The following is a 12,895-nucleotide window of genomic DNA, read 5'->3' on the forward strand; positions in this document are numbered from 1 at the left end:
TCCACTTGGTATTTTGGGATGTCCCAGGCGAAACTGCGCTGTCCCTGCTGTGTCCAGACCAAAAGCTGCCATCAATTTAGCTTTAAAAGCAATCCCCTGGAAACCACCAAGAAGTGGGAAACACATATCAAACGCCCCAGAAGTCCTCAAGGATGTCTGAGATGCCCTGCAGATAAAATAGCAAATGGGATCTGTGAAAACGGCTGATGGAGTGGGCCATCAGCCAGGATGGCTTTTATTATGATGCAGAAATGGAACCAGTGAGTAAGATAAAGAAGAAGAGCTGGAAGCCCTTCAGACCACTTGTTCCCAAATTGAGGCAGCAGTCTGTGCTGATTTATGTGATCTAAACACAGTTGTTAAATATGAATGTTATCTGATGAAGTTTTATAAGCCAAGCTTTTCGAAGTAAAAGAATACTTCAGGTATTAACAATGCAAGGCATGTGTTCTGGCAGGTAGAATGAGATGAGTCATTGTTTCAGAGAGCAGCTTTCAATATATGTGGACACTACCTGAATGATGTTTGATTATAATTCCTCTCCTGAGGTATTTATGGGTATAATTAGACAGACCTTTCAGATATTAAAGGTGACGAAGTTATAATGAATGAAATTTTCATTTAAGTGAGGCTTAAAGCGTATCATGAATAAGGCACAGGAAGAGCAGTGGGAAAAGAAAAACATCCTGGGAAAGGCTGGTTGTCCTGGAGAAAGAATAAAATAGAAGGTAACAGGAGATTTTCAAATCTCCTTACAGGAATGGCTGTTGCTGTTTGCTACACAGCAAAATGTACATCACATTAATTTATGTTCTGTATTTCCTAAAGCAAAATATTGGGAATCGCACTGAATCTCATTGGGGGGAATGATGTCATCAGACATAACATGAAAGATCATGCTTCCGTTGCTTTTACATATGACTTAACTATTTAATCATGCCCCTTACGTCATCTGTGTTGATGATGGGCTCTCTAAGGAATGCAGACTCTAAAACAATTCCTGCCAACCGCTTGTTAGCCCTCAGTATTTCTTTTTTTCCAGCCATGGAACTGTGTCAGACGTACTCAAAACACATTTTTATAAGTTTGTGCTAGAAAAATCCTAGCCACATCGGAACCTGGGTGTGCGCTGCCAGGGCTGTGAAGGCGTGATTGCAAGGTGGCACGTAAATCAGCTACTCTGCACGGGCAGCGCCGTCCTCCAGCAAACCAGTAAATAGGTCAGCACCAGTAAAACAGGTCAGGAACTCAGGCTCTGAGGAAAAAACGAGATTATATAGCAAAGAAAGGAAGCTTATCCCCGTGGCATGGGCACCAGAAGAAACACAAGATTTGGATCTTCCTAGCTCTACACGAAAGGGCGCTTTCACAGTTGGGTGGGGAATGGGAAAAAGAAGCTTTTTGTGGGTTTCCAGCCGTATTTCTTACATGTCAGTTGTGTATGACTTTATTACCTCTTCATGTGATTAAACCTCTTTTCTTACTTGAAACAAAAACTTTGGCCAGGGCATGGGTGCCATCCAGGGAGGCGGGTGCAGCTCTCCCAGCACGTCCCAGCTGCCCGATGAGGGAATGCAGCCATTGCTGGGTCCTCTGGGACTACAGGGAAGACGACGATGGCATGCTCCACATGTATACTCCCCTGCCATAAAATCACATTAAAGCCGTGATAAAAGCCAAAGTACTCAAAAGTTAAGGCTAGAGTTGACCTCCAAGAGTATGGGAGCTCTTCAGAAGTTTTCCTTTTGTCTGAAAAGTCTCCAGATTCAGCTTGCCTGAAGAAAATTGTCTGATAGAATTAGCAAGATCACTTACCAGCACGGTAAACATGCATCCTTTGGTAGCCACCACCTGTGTGCACTGCTTCTACTTCCTATCAGCTTCTTTTTTTTTTTTCCCAAAAGCACGTGCCACATTTTAGCATCTCGGGAATTGCTTGGCACGTTTTCTGTTTGTTTCATGAATACAAGGACAAGCCTGCGCCTCATCTGACCATGAAAACTGCAAATTGCAAAGCTGTGAAGGAAATGGAAAAGCATGATCAGCCCTGGGGTAGCCTGTGTTTCACTTCTCACACCTGGCTTCCACTTCTCAGGGTGTCACACCGGTGTTTGTGGGACAGCCTTTGCTTAATTCAGTGGGTGCTGGAGAGCTGACCCTGCTGGGATATCCTGGGTTTGGGGCCAGGCGTCCCCTACATGAAAGCATGTGGATGATCAAAGATGGATCAGGACAAGTTTGATTCATGAATGTGACCATGCCATCCTCCCACGAGCCAGAAATCCTCCCAGGAAGAGGGGCCAAGTGGCAGCAGCACGTGTTGATTAAAGTAGCAGCTAATGAGAAAACTTGTGTTCTGCTGGGGGTGGTGGTGGAGACCTCTTGGCTCGGGGCTTGCAGCAGCTGGAACACGCTGCGTTCAGGGGCTGGGGTTGACCTTAAACTATTCAGGACAACACTGATTTCATGCATTAGGCATCTTTCTAACAACACATCCAAAAAATCCTTGAGTGATGTCTGTCTAGAGGAGGCTTTGGGATGCGGGAGCAGTCACACAGGCAGCAACAGTTTTCCGGGAACAGGGCTACAAACCCCAACCAGTTATTAAACGCTTGTAGTGTGAGCAGAGACAAAGCAGCCGATCCTAAGGTATCTCCCTGCTAAGAAGGTGTGAAGTGGGGAGAGGTGGCCGGGCAGGGAAGCACTGCAAACAGCAGCTATAGTCAGCTGCTGGGTATGATCTACCAACGTCACCAGCATTTGGGATGGGGGACACTAGATCTCTGGTGTGTGAGGACAAGAGACTCATTCAGTGAGCTAGGATGGCCAACAGAGGGTTAAGTACCATACAAAAAAACTAAGACATCATGTACGCAGCTTCAACAAACGTGTAAGAAATTGTCTTCTATGCAAATCTAGCCTAGGCTACATTTTCTGTTGCTTTTGAATATTGCATTCTCTTTTGAGCCTTTATCCGAAGCCTCGATAAACGCGCCTTTACTGTGTTACCCCAGGAGCGCTGGGTGGCCCATGGGCAGTGCTGCTCCCCTTCCCCGCTCACCCTCTGCCAGGGGATGCAAAGAGGAATGGAGGGGGAACAGGGCATCGTGCAGGATGACAGCAGGTGCGTGCACCGGGAGGAGCGAGGCGGTGCCGTGTGCGATACAGCATGGAAATCAGGTTTGGGAACGGTCAGCTAACTGAGCAAACACTTTTGTTGTAGAAACCTGTGATCAGCAGGTCCCTTTCAATCGGCTTTGACTCAGTCTTGTGCCGCTTTCAACTTTTATCGAAGAGCAGGAAGGAAGTGGAAAGCTTGTCCCTAATCAAGCTTGCTGACAACACAGAGATCTGGGACCTGAGGAGGAGGAGGAGGTGCTGCAGAAGCAGCGGGAAGCTCAGCCAGAAAAAAACAACCCATATCTTAATGCAACCTGCGCAGGCTAAAGAGCCCCAGCAGCTGCAGGGACCTAGCAGGGATCTAGCAGCCCCATCCACCTGCAAACCCTCTGCTGCTGCTGCTGCTGCTTAATAGTAAAACGTGCTTTAATTTTCTGAGACACACCTTCGCCACCAGCTGTTTCAATTACTGTCTCGCAGGAATAACTGTAAGATGGAGACTGGGGCATGCAAGCCCAAGGGCCAGTGGTTCCCCACCACCACCCCATTGGTGTGGGTGTTCTTAATGTTCGTCGTCTGCTTGAAGCTTGGTGATGAGCAGGGATCACATTCTATTCATAGATTTCATTCTTTCTCAGTGACTGCTCTCCCACTTGAATTTCAAAGCTTCCTATCCACAAGATGGACTGAACTTAATTGTCCAGTTTCTGGCTGCTTTGCTATGATTTTAATATTGCCTATTCGAATCCACCGTGACATCTCACCCCTCAGCCCTGCACGGGATACTCCGAAAACACTCACCCACTCACACGAGTGATTAGCAGGCATGATGGATGCATCAGGAAAGCATCATGCAAATCCACTTTGGTCCTTTCCCCAGCAGACTGGCCGCACTGGTGAACGAGGGAAAAGCAGCAGTCATCGTGTTTCCTCGCATTGGGAAAGCTCTCGCTGCTGCTCTCAAAACTAAGCTCCGAAAATGTGGGCTGCACGAACCTGCGGTAGAGTCAGGTGCAAATAAATCTGTTGGCAGCTCCCAGCGGCTCCCTGGAGAAATGGCATCGGCATGGAGCGAGGGTCTGCCCTGGCGCTGGTGTGGGGCGGTGCTGTCCTGGCCCCCCAGAGCAGGCTAAGCTTGGCACAGCCAGGACAGGCAGCAGGTAGAAGACTGTCAGGGATAAAATTCAGCAAGATTTGACAAACTGGAGAAAGGCGTGACAGCAGGGGCAAGTGACAAGTGTGACACTTGGGCAGGAATAATCGATTGCATTGACAAAAGATAACCAGCCACGGGTGGTTATCGTAGGTTACCAGCAAGGTGCGAGTCATGCTGTTGTAAAAGAATGTTAGAAAAAAGAAAGAAAATATCCAGCTCAGACGTCTAAATAATGAGAATAGCATTCTTGAAGGTGTGCTGCTGCTCTGTGTAAGCCCTGGAAAATCTTCATTTGAAGGCTGCAGCCAGTTTTGGGAGCACAGCAAGGGGAGAGAGCACCACAGAGAGCACCACAGAGAGCACAGAAGCGCTGAGCGGACTGGAAGACACAACACAGGCAGAAACAGTTCAACATGTGGATCATTTAGCCTTGAGAAGAGTGAGGGGGCATGTGCTAAATCTTTAAGAGGAGAATAAATTGTACTCCAAGGCCTGGGTGATAAGACCAAGGAATGGAGGCATGAAAGGCATGAAGTGGGAGATGGTGGCCCAGACTCCCTTGGGCAGAGGAGGAGCATTTTTTGAGGCTTCCCAGATTTGGGGAGAGCACTAGCCTGGAAAGCACGGCTGAAAGGAGCTCTGTGACCTGCTGCCACTGCCAGCGCTTTGTTTCTGTTCTTGCAAAGCTTCTTCATCACTCTTGTGCAACCTCTGCTAGCTGCGCTTCCTCCCACCCAGCTATTTCACATTTTCAAATCCTCATTACTTTTTTGTTCTTTAGATATTGATCGCGTTCCAAGCTTCCCTTAAATGCAAATGCACGTTCTCCAAAGATCCAAAATTTTAGCTCTGCCAAGGGAGACCCTCAGAATTCTCTCACAAGGCAAGGCTGGCACCAGTACTTCTCTGAAAGTGCTGGTTTTCACCCCAGACCTTACCCCCTCTCTGCTCAGCAATCTTACGTTCATTTCTGGATTGAGATCTCAGTTGCTCTAGCCACAAAGAAACGTCAGCAGGATTGCAAGGGCACAGCTGGCCCAGCCATAATGAGACAAGGGATGTTGTGCCACACGGGGAAGCAGGACCCAGGCACCACCATGGTTGTCAGCCCTTCTTTTTGGTTTTAATTTACTTGTTATTGGTTTAGCATGTGACCACCCACTAGCCTGCAGAAGAATAGCATGGGCAGAGAACTAGATTAAACCAAAATGTTCCCGCTCAAACTGCTACAAACTGTTGACTTTCAGCTTGGAGAAAGCCGTGGCCACCCACCTCTGCACACCCTGCGCTCCCCAGCCCCCCACCACAGTGCTTGCCCCTCGCCGTGAGGGCTCCAGGCTGCAGTGAGCATCCCTTTCAAGTGGCATCAGGAACACCTCGAGACTCTCCTGGAAACATCTGATGACTGGAATCCTCGCCCACAAAATAAAAACACCCACAAAGCTGAAAGCACCCACGGGTGCACGAGGGGCCCTCCCTCCCAGGGATGAAATTCATCCAGGCTGCCTCATGACCAGCCGTGCATCCCTGTGGCTCGCACCTCTGGACGTAAGTAGCGGTATTGGAGCTGCAAACGCCCCATTACAGGGTCCCAGTTCATCTTCACAGTGCCACAAAGAGCGGGGCCTTTGAAAATCATGTCCTTCATTAGCTCCTTCGCTAGCAAGAAGCAGCTCCGCTTGGAAAGGCCACTCTGCACCCACCTAATGTCTTTAATGATGCAGGTATCGTCGGCTACAAATGCAGTGGCTGCACAGGAACGCCCGCCCGATTTGGCTTTAATCTTGTTTTCATTTTCGTGCTCTTGAAGGTTAACTTCAGAGCTGGGAGCTCAAACCCGAGCTCTTTTGCTCACAGCCCGTACTGCATGCAAATAGCAGTCCTTTGCTCACACTGCCTTTAACCTTGATGTGAAGGAATTATTCCTGCAGATGAGAGAGGGAGAGATCAAGGAATGTATCAGCAAGGCCACGGCTCTGTGTTTGTGCTCCAACTGCCTGACATTTATTGCAGTCTAGACAATACAGAATGTCCTGATGACGTGGCTCTGGTCCATGCACACACACAGCCTCCCCCAGGGACAGCCAGCCTGGTGCAGGGACACAGAGCAGCGCAATGCTTCTCATACAACAGCATTGTTTTCCCTGTCCTTTTTTTTCTTTTCTATGATATTCTGCCTTGTACAATGCAAGTTTGCGATGTTGCACGTGTATCGGCATCATTTACATTGGGACTACTCAAATGATGGTGTTGCTTAGATGCCAGGGGAGAAATCACGGTCCTGTCATGCCAATCATAGGGCACCTTCAGAGTAGCAGTCACTCGCTGATGTCCCAAGAGCTTGTGGTCAGTCAAATGTAGTAGCAGAAAGGAAGCACGTACGTTGGAGAGAGGCTAGAGGCCACGGAGGTGGTCAGGGGGCTGGAGCCCCTCTGCTATGGCGCCGGGCTGGGAGAGCTGGGGCTGCTCAGCCTGGGGAGGAGAAGGCTCCGGGGAGACCTTAGAGCAGCTCCCAGCACCTACAGGGGCCGGCAAGAAGCTGGAGAGGGGCTTTGTACGTGGGCACGTGGTGACAGGCCAAGGGGGAATGGCCTTAAGCTGGGAGAGGGGAGATGTAGATGAGCTGTGAGGCAGAAATTGTTCCCCGTGAGGGCGGCGAGGCGCTGGCCCAGGCTGCCCAGAGCAGCTGTGGGTGCCCCATCCCTGGCAGTGCTCAAGGCCAGGCTGGATGGGGCTGGGGGCAGCCTGGGCTGGGGGGAGGGGGCCCTGCCCGGGGCACGGGGTGGGACTGGGTGGGCTTTGAGGTCCCCTCCAACCCAACCCGTTCTCTGATTCTATCATTATCCTTGTCCCATAGAAGAAGGTGCTGTGCTCAGCAGCAGGGCTGTGGGACCTATCCTGCACAGAGCTGGGTGACTGCCCACAGGTCACCATGGCTCCTCAGGCACCAGCTCCCCCGCGGTGAGCTGGGATGATCCATCACCCCCTTCCTCACCAGAGTAGCTAATGAAGCATTAACAGCTACGGACACCCCAAGAGGAACTGACCACAGAACGGTTAACACTGTCCCGCTCCTTCGGCCAGAGCAACCAGCCAAAGTTCAGAGTCTTTGGAAGTTTTTCTGAAGAGAAAAAGGGAACAGAGCTGGGTACTCCTGCCGTGGCCTCCCGCCCCCGTGAACAACGTAACTTCCAATAAAGGGGGCTTCACCCACCCACACGCGGTTATGCACCCGTGATGCAATACAGCTAATAATTTTCTGCTAGATGTTTAGTCCCAGCCGAGGCTGGTGTGTTAAACTACTGCAATACAGTATGTAAAAGCGGGGGGTTCTTCCTGCATCAGTACAGCTGCTCCTGCTCCCACCTGCTATGACAGAGCAGGCGGGTGCCTGTGGGTCTCGCCCTACCCTTGTTATTCAAAAAGATGAGCATTTAGCACCAGAGAAGGTAGGAGCTGCCGTGCAGCTGGTGGCAGAAGGTGTGGCTTGCTGCAGCGCAGGATAGTAGCCAAAGCCTTCACACGTTTTATTTCCCCAGCCATCCTGCCTCCGTCAGGGTGGAAATGAATGAAGGTCCTTTTTGGAGAAGCTGTGTTACTCGCATGTTGTTCAAAAATGCTTCCACCATAGCAAGTAATTCATATTTAATGATGTGTGGATGTTCTTAAGGGTAAAAGATGAAAAACTGTTATAGAGGAATACTGGAAATCAGACGCTCTTGTCACAACACACGGACCTATAGGTGCAGTCGGTAGCAGTGGTAAGGGAAGCGTCCCTGTGCATCTCCTCACCCAACAATCTCAAGACAATTCCTGAATTTTGAGGAAGCTCCCACAGCATCCTTGTGAGGCCTGAACCATTTTGGCCAGGCGTCGGCTGTATTGCCAGCAAACGAGGAGAGCCAGAGAGAACGATACGCCACTGCCAGTCGGTCCGAACCACGGTTTTATTTCTTGCATAAAACTAGCCTCTGGCACAACTCATCCACCGCAGGGCAGCCTGTGTCTGCTGGAAATAACTGTGGCAGAGGGGGAACTGAGCGTTTAGAAGGTAAGTTACCCCCTCTTACGTACGGTTATTTCTGTTATTTCAAGCTGAGGGGTATAATTGGGCCAGCTTTTCCCCTTTCTCATTTCACAGCTATTCCCAATGACTGTATTAGCTTGAGGATTAGGTCTCCCATGTGTCAGACTCCAAGGACGGGCTGGGAGTTCATCCAAGGTCCAGGCCTTTGTTTGGTTTACAAGTCATGCAAAGGGTCAATACTCTTGAGGGGCTTTCTACGCAGCCTAAATCATAGCAGATTAATAGGATTTTATACAGGAATGAGAACGAGTTGCTTTCTTCCCTTATTTATTTAGACTAGTGCCGATAACAGCCTGGGGATTTTCCGGACAGCTCCGTCTTCCGCTCAGATTTCTCCAAACAAGCCTGAGCAGAGGGACAAAGAGCACCAAGGGAAACAACAACCAAAGACCCTTGTTTATGGTCACCCCTTATCTGTATCACCTTAGCATTCAGCACACTGGGCTGCAGGGTGAAAAGGCACTGCCTCCGGGATGAAAATAAAAGCACAGTAACTTGCATTGGAAAGAAAAAAAAAAAACAAAGGAGCATTTTAACCCATGGCCCAAGTCAGCAGCTCCTCCTTGACCGCCAGAGCAACCTGACCGCGTGGGGCTCAGATAACTCCCTCCAGCTCCCCCAGATTGCACAGATGAAGCAATGCACAAGGTTAACATTCTCAAGCATTTGCTGCAGATGCCAAGACCCCTTCCAAAAGACAATCAGCACAGTAATTTTGTGAGCTTTCTGCTAGGGGTTTTTAATTGCCTAATAGTGCCAGTACCATTTTTTTCTTGTCTGCTTTGCCTGCTGAGGGCTGAATGAACGTTCGGCAAAACACCTCTTTTTACTGCACAAATACAGCAACTCCAACTGGTTAAGCTTCTCATCTGGATTGAAGCACCACAGGGAGGCCCAGGGAAAACAGTTCCCAGGTTTAAAGAAATGTTTAAAATTTTGGCTCAGACCTCCACCTCCTGATTTGCTCTACTTCAGTGCTGTGAGTAGGAAAGCCTCTTATTTTTTCCTTCTCAGCTGCCCCTACATCCCCATCACTCAGCTGCTGACAGTTATGAATTACTGGGTATTTGCCATGTTAGAGATACAGGAATTCTTTCTACCACCCCCTTCACACAAGACTAGCCCTAAGAGCACACAGCCCAAGTTACGCACTGAGATAGCGCCCAGAGAGAAGACTGAAGTTTGTGTCACGTTTTGGTATTAGTAAAGACCAAAAGCAAGCCCCCAGGAGTCAAACTCCAAAAACTCTAAGCTCAGAGCTTACTGCTGGGTGTAAAGCTGAGCTTCTGGCTCCATCTGCTGCCAGAAAGGTGGAAGAGATGAGAAGGGAACAAGAAGTCGCTACAGCCGGAAAAAAAAAAAAAAAGAAAGAAAAAAAAAAAGAAAAAAAAGAGACAACTAAGGCCTGCTTTTCTACTTGAGTGCACTAACATTGCTGTTAAAAGACAAACAAAACAGAGATGGGTTCATCATGGAAACTTCCAACAGGTTCAAGATGTGCAGCTCTTTGCCAGATCACGACTGATAGGCATTTGGGTCCTATTAAGTAATCTATTTTGGTAATTTTTAACTTTAGAAAAGTTTAATACTGTCTGATGACATAAATTCATGGGTTTGTAGCTGAAAAGAAGCCCGGATAAAGGACAGTGGAATAAGCGTGGTCCCCGAGATTGCCAGCAGGAAAGGGAAAAGAAAAATAAAAGGGGGTGGGGGGAGGAAAACCCTCATTGTATGTTTTCCTATCTCCCCACTGTTCATTATGTTGCTCTTGCCCCCCAGTGTTTCACATGGTGCCTTTAAACCCTGGTTTACATTTATCTGTAAATAGTGTAGTTTTATATATATTTTTTTTTTATGCCAGTATATATATTTCATGATTTCATGCCAAAAAACACGCACACTTCCCTCGCCAAACAGCACAATTGGGCATTATTCCTGCAAACAAAGCTTCCAGTGAAGCCAAGGGCTGCCCCGGGTGCCTAAGAAATGATGGTTTGGCTCTTGGGCGCTTAGATTACCTCCTTGTGCTTACACAGCACTGAACGCAGCGTCACTATTCATTTAGGAAAGCGTTTCATATACCTGATGCAAAGAAACACCAGAAGCTACTTCACAAAAATAGGTGCAGGTGATATGATGGAGACAGATGAAGCCTTTACAGCCAAATGTTTAAAGCAACATTTTGTAGATCCATACATATACCTGTAGAAAATTTTATTGCTGTATAGCTCTTGCTAAAGAAATGTAAACCCTATGGATAGGCAATATAGATCTCTTTCAAGTACCATTTTTAAAAATAAATTTCAATTACAACAGCAAGAAGCATCAAAGAAGTACTGTTTCCACTCTCTCATCTCTAACACAAAGTAAGAAAAGTATTTGAAAAATACAGCAAAGGTACAGAAAGGGCATTCTCTGAGCTTGCTTCTTACTTCTTCACCTCCTCTAAAGTTATGATTCAAAAAATAAACTCAAAGTATTTTATGAAATATCTTCTATATTTTCTTCGTACATTTCAGCGTATATATTACCTTGATTTGTAAATTATTTTCATTTTGGCCTCCTTCAAATTATACTTTACTCAGGACCAGCATTTGGCTGAGTTATATGCACTTGAGCAATAAGTGGAACAAGTACAAACCCGAAAGCACTGAATTTCTGGCACCAAGCGGGTAAGGGCACTTTAGTTGTCTACATTTTTTTGGTAATAAAAGCCCTGAAGAAAATTTCTAAGGCTAATTAAGATCCCAGACAGCAAAACCAGGGACTGATTTACAAGCATATTAGTTATACAAGCAACTATATTTGCGTTTGAGAGGTTTAAGCGGTGTCACTGACAACTGGCCAAATCCCTATTTATGCTTGCTGGAAGAGAGACAAAACCCACTCTCCATGACAAAGCAAACCCTTCTTTTGCTGCTTCTTTCTCAAAACAGACCCCACATATCCAAGGCAGATGATCTTTCTAATAGCCTACAATCTTGTCACTTTGCACACTAGAAGAGGAGGAGCTTTGACATCTCCTTTGGCCATTCCAGCTCCTCCTGCTATCTCACAGACAACTGCCAAGATGTATTTCACTGTTGTTGAAGTACAGGTTAACTGGTGACAGGCTCAACGGCTGGGAAGAGAAGCCATGTGTTCCTGTCTTTACTACTGAAATGATACATGTAATTCTGTGCTTGTTCTGGCACTGAACCATAATTAAACCAGACTATCAAAAAATCCTTTGTCTGCTTTAGCTCCTAGGCTGCAGACATACACCCTTGTCCTTGCTCTGCTTCCTGCCCCATTAGTTTTTCACTGGTTTGCACACAGCAGCGTTGTTTCACAAGTATGAGCAGAATTTGTCCCACCCTCAGAAGGGCAGGCAGTGACAAAGACACTCGTGCAGCCACAGGACTCACTCACTCAGAGCCACCTCCCAGAAGCACATCCTAGCCACCACCACATCAATGCAAAAAGTGAGAACCAGCTGCCACTGTACCTTGCAAGGGCCCTGGACAGCCAAAACATGTATTTAGCTCCAAGGATTTTGTCATCCTCAATCCTGTTCCTGAATTTCTGAGCTGCTTGGGCAGGTACTACACACCTGCCTTCCTCACACAGGTAGTTGTGGCTATGGGAACAATGCAGGGTTGAAAGCAAGTCTCAACCTCAAAGAGAACTTTCAGGTTAAAACAGAAAACTCCTCAATTAGTTCGTCATTAAAGAAGAGCAATTTAAGATGACAGTTTTTGACTTGTCTTCAGAAAGGCTACACATACCTTGATCTTCATAAGCTTGCAAAGACATTGGATTCAGGAAGCAATCATAAGATGACTAAAGAGCCCAAAGATCAGGCAGCAATGGTCTGCTGTAGAAAGAAAAATTTCTCAAGTTCTGAGCAATCTTGACCTAGTGAATCCGCAACCAGAAAGTGGGTTGGACAAGAGCAGAGCTCAAATTGATCAACAGAAGCCAGAGAAGTTATTGTCGGTAATAGAGGATGAAAGTTAGTAGACCAGACCACAGAATTTTACACGCATGTAATTCTTGCTTATGACACAAATAAAAAAAAAGGGGGGGGGGGGGGGGGGGGGGGCAGGGTGAAACAACTTCAAAGCTGTTCTTCAAAACAGTTTGCACAGAAGGGAGTCTCGGAGCACAGGCTGAGATAAAAATATGCTACTGCAGGAAAACCCAAACCACAATACTGGGGCATAAACCACAGTGCAGCACACAAGCCACGTGAACTAGTGTAGCTCTACACAGCACTAGTGAAAGCAGGGCTGGAGCAGTGAATCCCAGGAGGAAAACAGTGGGGCCTGTTCTGGAAAACGTTACCTCTCAGGAGAGAATTGGAATTGTAACTAAGGAAGAAGCAGTGGCTGAAACAGGAACAGTAACAAACTTCAGGTATGTAGAAGGCTGTTTCATAGAAGGAAACTATGTTCCCTGTGGCCTGCCAGACACTATAGATGGGCAACAAGAGAGACTGAGAATATGGTGGGAGACTTGGTAGCAGTAAGGGCAGGGAAGCAAGGAAACAA

This window comes from Falco naumanni, chromosome 9 (assembly GCF_017639655.2).
Source record: "Falco naumanni isolate bFalNau1 chromosome 9, bFalNau1.pat, whole genome shotgun sequence".
Classification (NCBI taxonomy): Eukaryota; Metazoa; Chordata; class Aves; order Falconiformes; family Falconidae; genus Falco; species Falco naumanni.